The sequence below is a fragment of the Eulemur rufifrons genome, chromosome 30 (genome assembly GCF_041146395.1).
Source record: "Eulemur rufifrons isolate Redbay chromosome 30, OSU_ERuf_1, whole genome shotgun sequence".
NCBI classification, from domain to species: Eukaryota; Metazoa; Chordata; class Mammalia; order Primates; family Lemuridae; genus Eulemur; species Eulemur rufifrons.
In genome coordinates this window covers 12,458,574-12,467,987 of record NC_091012.1, presented here as the reverse complement: position 1 = coordinate 12,467,987, position 9,414 = coordinate 12,458,574, and the positions used below count along the sequence as shown (strand labels likewise).

Here is a 9,414-nt window from a genome sequence, read left to right as displayed (position 1 = left end):
ATTGAACAATCAGGCACCAGGCAAAAGATATTCTCAGGTTCCAAACCGGACTATCCAAAACAACTCAACTCTGCTTTAATAATAGAAATAATTAATAAAATAGATTTTATATCTTTTCAAAAGTGATATGCATATAAAAATTATTTATAGCCACTTTAAAAATATGTATGAAACTTGCAAATATCATGAAATTAGACTAGCATAAAACAGTACATTCTGTATTATTTTATTTGATTAAAAGCTAATAAGCAAACCAAATTCAGAAGTTTGATTTTTTTTTTTTTTTACCATTGAGGAAGAAAGTATGGATTTGGGATTATAATATGAGGGATCTCATGGAGGGTTTGTAATACTTTTTTTTCTTGTGGCCACTGGAAGCTGGGTGTGCTCCTGTCAGATACTTCATTAGTATGTTCCGGTTGAGTATGTCTTATCCAAAATGCTTGGGACCAGAGGTGGTTCAAATTTTAGATTTTTAAAATTTTGGAATATTTGCACATCTGCATATTTGCAATAAGATATCTTGGGATTGGGACACAAGTCTAAACATAAAATTTATTTATGTTTTATGCATACCTTATACACATGGCCTGAATGTAATTTTATAGAATATGTTTAAATAATTTTGTTCATGAAGTAAGACCTGGAAATTATTGTGGGAAAGAATAAATGGTGCAGACAAACCCAGGCGCGCCTTGACCCTCTGTGAAGAAAAACCACAAGATCAGCCCCCAATCTTCTAGTGAAGTCAGGCAGGATTTACCTCTGCCTGCCAGGGAGATTTCAGTTCAGGAACATTCAGCCATTTTTCATTTTGTTGCTCTTGGAATCTTAAATGTTTATAAAAGAACTATTATTATTTTTCAAAGGTGGCAAAAAATGAGTCCTAAAGGACTGACTTTCTCTAAATCTTAGAGAACCAAGGCAGATCTTTAGGAAGGTCCAGTAGTCTCTGCACAAGGGGCCCCTAAAAGCCCAACTAGCCGACACTGGGTAGTGGGGAAAGAGCTGGCCCTGGCCCCTCCCTGCCCCCAGGCTTTCTTGCTGACCCCAACAGGCCATAAAACTCCATCCCCAGGGTGGCTCCTCTGTGGTTCTTCACAGCTCCCCAGTGAGGAAGAGGAGGAGGAGGACCACTCCCCATCCCATTTGTTGCAGGCTTCCCCCATTCCCCGCATGCAGTGGCCCTGGGAGCAGGACTGCAAAGGAGATGGGGACACGTGAATGATGAGCAGGATTGACTTTTTAAAAAATATGCTGATGCACTAAAAAAAGTGAGACATGAATTTTACATGTTGTGTGCACAGAAAGGAAGCAGCAGATAGGCACTTTCAACACGTCTGGAAACAAGAACATGAAATGCTGAGACAATGCACTGGACCAGACACGTGAACCTGAGAAGGCCAAAGGTTCAAAGAGCCCCCAAGCAAGTGTGCACAAGAGCGTGTGCCTGTGCGTTTACACGTGCGTGTGCGCAGTAGCTGTTACCATCCATTAGCGCCTGTCATTTGGCGGATACAGACACATTAGGAAGAATAGAAAGATTGTGATTCTGTTAATTAAAAAAAAATCTCTTTTCTTCTGATAGGTCATAAGCCATGGTAAATTTTCAATTCAACCCTCCAGAAAAATTAGAATCCTAGCAGGCTAACACAAATCACCTCTAAGTGGGATGTCAGGGAACTTCACCCAAATCATTTCAATTCCTTTTATGTCCCCATAATGCTGGTGCCTGCAGACCTCGAATTCTGTCCTCTTCTCACGACAGAGAGAAAAACAAGTATCAAAATGCCTACAATCTCTACTCCTGAAGCTTGCAGAGAAATTAGCAGAAGATGGCTTCACCTTTGTCTATTTCTGAGGGATCTTAGTGTTTTCTCTTTTAATTTCTCTTAGTGTGGTCAGTGGCTGATTACATTTTTATGATAATATTTATAGTTGAATTGTGAATGTCCTGAAGAATGTGTTCTATTTTAAATTGCCTGTGCAGCAAGGATGTAGATCCAATTTTTAGGAATGTCTCCCTTCGTATTTTGGTTAAACAAGTAACACACGTTGACCAGGTGCAGTGCCCCGTGTGCCAGCAGATGATGCCACCGCGCACATCAACTCGCACCTGGACCGCTGTCTGCTGCTCCACCCCGCGGGGCACGCGGAGCCCGCAGCCGACCCGCACAGCGCCAGGGAGCGGGCCAAGGGGCCCTGGCCGCCAGCGCCAAGAGGCGGCGGCTGTCGGAGAGCTCCGCGCTGAAGCAGCCGGCCACCCTGAAGGCGGCTGAGAGCAGCAAGGGGGAGGGCGAGGAGGGCGACGATGGCGGCGAGACCCAGAGCAGGGAGAGCTACGACGAGCCGCCCACGCCCAGTGGCGCCCGCCCCATCTCCGACTTCCCAGTGGCCGCTCCAGCAGCCCCGGGAGGAAGGGGTCCGGAAAGGGGCCGGCGGCCGCAGCCGCTGCTGTGGGCAACGTGTCTCCGCACAGCTGGTACGAGGCTGAGGCGCAGAAGGAGGAGGAGGCCGTGGGCGACGGCGATGGCGACGGACACGCGGACGCAGACAGCAAGGACGACCCGGGGCACTGGGATGTGGAGGACGCCGCCACCACCACCGCCACCTGTGGGGCCAGCGGCAGGCCGTCTGCACACCCGCGCTGGGCGCAGAGGAGATCCGGCAGATGCTGGAGGGCAGGACGCTGGCCAAGATGCGTCCTGACTCGCTGCAGGACTACATGGGGCAGAGCAGGGCTGTGGGGCAGGAGACCTTGTTCCGCTCGCTCTTGGAGACCAACGAAATTCCCTCCCTCATCCTTGGGGGTCACCTGGCTGCGGCAAGACCACTCTGGCTCACATCATAGCCAACAACAGCAAGAAGCATAGCACAAGGCTTGTGACATTGTCTGCAACAAATGCCAAGACAAATCATGTGCGAGATGTCATAAAACAAGCTCAAAATGAAAAGAGCTTTTTCAAAAGGAAAACCATCCTTTTTATTGATGAGATTCATCAGTTCAATAAATCTCAGCAGGACACTTCCTTCCTCACGTGGAATGCGGGACGATCACCCTGATCGGGGCAACCACTGAGAGCCCTTCCTTCCAGGTCAATGCTGCTCTTCTGAGCTGCTGTCGGGTGATTGTTCTTGAGAAACTTCCAGTAGAGGCAATGGTGACTATTTTAATGCGAGTGATCAACTCACTGGGAATCCACATCCTAGACTCTAGCCGTCCCACTGACCCTCTGGGCCACAGCAGCAACAGCAGCTCTGAGCCCTCCGTGATCACAGAGGACAAAGCAGTAGACACTCTGGCTTACCTCAATGACGGGGACACCAGGGCTGGGTTGAATGGGCTGCAGTTGGCTGTGCTGGCCAGGCTAAGCTCCAGGAAGATGTTCTGTAAGAAGAGTGGGCAAACCTATTCTCCCAGCAGAGTTCTGATCACTGATAATGACGTGAAGGAAGGCCTGTAGCGATCCCACATTTTGTACGACCGTGCAGGAGAGGAGCACTACAACTGCATCTCCGCCCTGCACAAGTCCATGCGGGGCTCCGACCAGAACGCCTTCCTCTACTGGCTGGCTGGCATGTTTGAGGGAGGAGAGGACCCGCTTTACGTGGCAAGGAGGCTCGTGAGGTTTGCCAGCAAGGACATAGGTCTGGCAGACTCATCTGCATTAACACAAGCAGTCGCTGCCTACCAAGGCTGTCATTTTATGGGCATGCCTGAATGCGAGGTGCTTCTGGCCCAGTGTATAGTCTATTTTGCCAGAGCCCCAAAGTCCATTGAGGAATTCAGTGCCTACAGCAACATCAAAGCCTGCCTGAGGAACCACCAGGGCCCTCTGCCCCCAGTGCCTCAGGGCCTTCTGCACCCGAGGAATGCGCCAACCGGGCTGATGAAGAATTTGGGCTACTGCAAAGGCTACAAGTACAACCCCCTGTACAGCGAGCCTGTGGAGCAGGAATACCTGCCTGAAGAGTTGAGAGGAGTTGATTTTTTCAAGCAAAGGAGGTGCTAACTCTTTTAGGTTATGACAGCAGAAGGATGTTTCTTTTTTTAGGAAGGGCCAGAAAGAAGGAGTAACTGGACTGTGAAGTTGGTTGCCTGGTAGAAGTTAAAACAGACCAAGATTTTGTGCCAGAAATTTAAGAGTTCTGTAGTGGAGGCCCAGTTACTTAAACTAAATGTGTGACATTGAAATTGTGTTCATTTGCACTCTGTGCTGGTTATGTTAGGCTTCCCCCACTCCCCACAGGCAGTGGCCCTGGGAGCAGGACTGCAAAGGAGATGGGGACACGTGAATGATGAGCAGGATTGACTTTTTTAAAAATATGCTCATGCACTAAAAAAAGTGAGACCTGAATTTTACATGTTGTGCGCACAGAAAGGAAGCAGCAGATAGGCACTTTCAACACGTCTGGAAACAAGAACATGAAATGCTGAGGCAATGCACTGGACCAGACACCTGAACCTGAGAAGGCCAAAGGTTCAAAGAGCCCCCAAGCAAGTGTGCACAAGAGCGTGTGCCTGTGCGTTTACACGTGCGTGTGCGCAGTACCTGTTACCATCCACTAGCGCCTGTCATTTGGCGGATACAGACACATTAGGAAGAATAGAAAGATTGTGATTCTGTTAATTAAAAAAAAAACACAAAAACTCTTTTCTTCTGATAGGTCATAAGCCATGGTAAATTTTCAATTCAACCCTCCAGAAAAATTAGAATCCTAGCAGGTTAACACAAATCACCTCTAAGTGGGATGTCAGGGAACTTCACCCAAATCATTTCAATTCCTTTTATGTCCCCATAACGCTGGTGCCTGCAGACCTCGAATTCTGTCCTCTTCTCACCACAGAGAGAAAAACACGTATCAAAATGCCCACAATCTCTACTCCTGTAGCTTGCAGAGAAATTAGCAGAAGATGGCTTCACCTTTGTCTATTTCTGAGGGATCTTAGTGTTTTCTCTTTTAATTTCTCTTAGTGTGGCCAGTGGCTGATTACATTTTTATGATAATATTTATAGTTGAACTGTGAATGTCCTGAAGAATGTTTTCTATTTTAAATTGCCTGTGCAGCAAGGATGTAGATCCAATTTTTAGGAATGTCTCCCTTCGTATTTTGGTTAAACAAGTAACACACGTTGACCAGTTGCAGAGCCCCGTGTGCCAGCAGATGTTGCCCGCTGCACACATCAACTCGCACCTGGACCGCTGTCTGCTGCTCCACCCCGCGGGGCACGCGGAGCCCGCAGCCGACCTGCACAGCGCCAGGGAGCGGGCCAAGGGGCCCTGGCCGCCAGCGCCAAGAGGCGGCGGCTGTCGGAGAGCTCCACGCTGAAGCAGCCGGCCACCCCGACAGTGGCTGAGAGCAGCGAGGGCAAGGGCGAGGAGGGCGACAATGGCGGCGAGACCCAGAGCAGGGAGAGCTACGACGCGCCGCCCACGCTCAGCAGCTCCCGCCCCATCTCCGACTTCCCGGTGGCCTGCTCCAGCAGCCCCGGGAGGAAGGGGTCCGGAAAGGGGCCGGCGGCCATGGCCACCGCTGCGGGCAGCGTGTCTCCGCACAGCTGGGACGAGGCTGAGGCGCAGGAGGAGGAGGAGGCGCTGGGCGACGGCGATGGCGACAGAGATGCGGACAGGAATGGCGAGGACGACCTGGGGCACTGGGACAAAGACACCGCTGCCACCGCTGCCACCTATGGGGCCAGCGGTGGGGGCTGTGGAGGAGATCCGGCAGATGCTGGAGGGCAAGCCACTGGCCGAGATGCGTCCTGACTCGCTGCAGGACTACATGGGGCAGAGCAGGGCTGTGGGGCAGGAGATCTTTTTCTGCTCGCTCTTGGAAACCAACGGAATTCCCTCCTCGCTCATCCTTTGGGGGCCACCGGGCTGCGGCAAGACCACTCTGGCTCACATCACAGCCAACAACAGCAAGAAGCATAGCACAAGGCTTGTGACATTGTCTGCAACAAATGCCAAGACAAATCATGTGCGAGATGTCATAAAACAAGCTTAAAATGAAAAGAGCTTTTTCAAAAGGAAAACCATCCTTTTTATTGACGAGATTCATCGGTTCAATAAATCTCAGCAGGACACTTCCTTCCTCAGGTGGAATGTGGGACGATCACCGTCATCGTGGCAACCACTGAGAGCCCTTCCTTCCAGGTCAACACTGCTCTTCTGAGCTGCTGTCAGGTGATTGTTCTTGAGAAACTTCTGGTAGAGGCAATGATGTCTATTTTAATGCGAGTGATCAACTCACTGGGAATCCACGTCCTAGACTCTAGCCGTCCCACTGACCCTCTGGGCCACAGTAGCAACAGCAGCTCTGAGCCCTCCGTGATCACAGAGGACAAAGCAGTAGACACTCTTGCTTACCTCAATGACGGGGACGCCCGGGCTGGGTTGAATGGACTGCAGCTGGCTGTGCTGGCCAGGCTAAGCTCCAGGAAGATGTTCTATAAGAAGGGTGGGCAAACCTATTCTCCCAGCAGAGTTCTGATCACTGAGAATGACCTGAAGGAAGGCCTGCAGCAATCCCACATTATGCATGACCGTGCAGGAAAGGAGCACTGCAACTGCATCTCCACCCTGCACAAGTCCATGCGGGGCTCCGAGCAGAACACCTCCCTCTATCGGCTGGCTCACATGCTCGAGGGAGGAGAGGACCCACTCTATGTGGCAAGGAGGCTCGTGAGGTTCGCCAGCGAGGACATAGGTCTGGCAGACCCATCTGCGTTAACACAAGCAGTCGCTGCCTACCAAGGCTGTCATTTTATAGGCATGCCTGAATGCGAGGTGCTTCTGGCCCAGTGTGTAGTCTATTTTGCCAGAGCCCCAAAGTCCATTGAGGTGTTCAGTGCCTACAGCAACGTCAAAACCTGCCTGAGGAACCACCAGGGCCCTCTGCCCCCAGTGCCTCAGGGCCTTCTGCACCTGAGGAACATGGCAACCGGGCTTATGAAGGATTTGGGCTACTGCAAAGGCTACAAGTACAACCCCCTGTACAGCGAGCCTGTGGAGCAGGAAGACCTGCCTGAAGAGTTGAGAGGAGTTGATATTTTCAAGCAAAGGAGGTGCTGACTCTTTTAGGCTATGACAGCAGAAGGATGTTTCTTTTTTTAGGAAGGGCCAGAAAGAAGGAGTAACTGGACTGTGAAGATGGTTGCCTGGTAGAAGTTAAAACAGACCAACATTTTGTGCCAGAAATTTAAGAGTTCTGTAGGTGGAGGTGCAGTTACTTCAACTAAATGTGTGACATTGAAATTGTGTTCATTTGCACTCTGTGCAATGGTTATGCTTATGAAAATATCTGGCAGCTTTGTGCAATGAATTAATGTTATAAGGAATTATCTATTTTGTCATAATATTTAAGTCATAATGTCATTTCAGAATTCAGTTCTGTAGGATTTTTTTCTTTAAAAAATGTATATTCTGGGTAGTTTTAATTGGTGAAAAAATGTAATTGTGATTTAATACTGCATAGTGTTTTGGGTATTTTTTTATATGCAAAGGTCTTACAAGCCGATAAAACTATTTTAAATAAAAAAAAAACAAGTAACACACGATAACTTGGGTGGAAAATAATAATTCAAAAAATAGAGATGAGAAATAAGAAAAAAAAAGATAATAAAAAGTCAACATCCCACCCTCTAGAGGTAATCACTGTCAACATTTTGTGTATGGCCTTGGGGACTATGCATATGCGGGGGTCTGTACATGTGCACACACACAAAATAGCACGTGCACTGCAACACTGTGCCCAGGACTTTGTATACGATGCCCTATTTTCTGCATACAAAACCCCAAGGCTAGGAAGGATCACAAGGCAAGGAAGCTGGGTCTCCGGCAAGTTCATAACGGAAGGACTTGAGGACCCAGTGTGACCACAGTCTCCTGATGTCACCATCCCCTCTGCTCCTGAGAAAAGATCAGGGGACACTTCCTAGAATTTCCTTCCCCATGTGGTCCAGGAAGGAGTCTGCCAGAGAAGCACTGGGGCAGTTGGGAAGAACAGTCTTCATCCTCCATCAGCCCTTGCATGTAGCTGACCGCCCCATGACTGCATGATTTCTGGGTCCTTTCTCTTCGTGGTGTGTCCTAGCTGAGATTCGCAGCCGGCAAACCCGGGGCTAGTAAGTGATGGGGCAGAGGCCAGAGGTGGGAAGGAAGGCGGGTGGGACAGACCCCCTGCCCATAGGGGAGCACAGGGCCCGCCACACACTGTTTCATGGGAGTCCCCTCACACGTGTAGAACCCGGCTTTGTGGATGGCAAAGCTGTGAGCATGTGCAATGAGTCCAAGGCCACACACGGAGCCAATCCATGTCAGAGTGAGGACTCAAGCCCAGCACTCTGGCTCCAAAGCCACTGGGGCCCTGGGAGGCTTCCCTTACACAGAAGGCGCCAGTGGGCCTCACGGTGTGGAGGGGAGAGAGACAGCTGCAGAGTTTCAAGGTGAGATGGAACAGCAGTCAGGAGGAATGCAAGGGGAAGAATGCAAGCCTGCAGAAGAGGCAGTCACGGGGGGGGGGGGGCGGGGGAGTGACTAAAACAACTTCTAAGGCCAGTCCCAGAAGCACAGGGACAAGATACTGGGTCAGGGAGCCTCCACCACAAAGGGCTCTGCCGCCAGAGGGAAAGCCAGCCCTCCTGGAGCTTGCCTTGACTCAGGCCCTCTTCGTAGGGGAGACCTAGATACTCAGTACCTAAATCTGACTCCGGGTCCCAAGGAGCCGTATTCCAGCAGGGTGTTCCAGGAGGGCTGGCTGAGCCTCACACTGTCCTAGACTTACTGCTTCCTAAGTGTGTCCCCTTGAATTTGAATACTCATGTGCCTGAACTTTTCTTCTTCATTTTTGTAGTTTTATAATAATTTGAGTCTTTGACTTGTAAAATTAGCTTCTGAGTCATTTTTCCCCCTCAGTGACATCTCAGCATTTCCCGTCTCCTAGCTGTGCAGCAAAAGCCAATTCCTGTCCTAGACCAAAGGCCACAGGGGGAAAGTTCTGACGAGGGACTGAATCAGTCTCCCAAAAGATGGAGCAGGTACCAACAGGAACTTGATCTTTATAGCCATGAAAAGGCAACCTGATTTTTGAAATAGCTATTGCCAGGATCCCAGAAGATGCAAGGTGGGGATGAGGCGCCCTTGCATGTGACACTGACTGTATGTGCTGTGTCTGCATCAACCGAAGGGTCTGTACGTCCACCGGCTCCCCCCTCTGCACGCGTCTCCATGCGGTGGGCTGCCTTCGTCTCTCTATCACCCTTCTCCTTTCCCTTTTATCTGGTCGTGTTCCATCACTGGAGTACAGATTTATGAATTTTAGCTTGGTCTTTGTTCCCCATTCTTTAATTTAAATTTACAATGACTAGAGCACTTAATTTGCTTTTTTAAAAAGCAAACAAAAGGAAGTAC

General features: G+C 49.7%; 2 pseudogenes; both read left to right on the top strand.

Annotated features, from left to right (window-relative positions):
- The first annotated feature begins 1,961 nt into the window (after nucleotides 1–1,961).
- LOC138378456 (ATPase WRNIP1 pseudogene) lies at nucleotides 1,962–4,013 on the top strand (annotated as a pseudogene).
- Nucleotides 4,014–5,041: 1,028 nt separating this feature from the next.
- LOC138378454 (ATPase WRNIP1 pseudogene) lies at nucleotides 5,042–7,127 on the top strand (annotated as a pseudogene).
- Nucleotides 7,128–9,414: the final 2,287 nt, after the last annotated feature.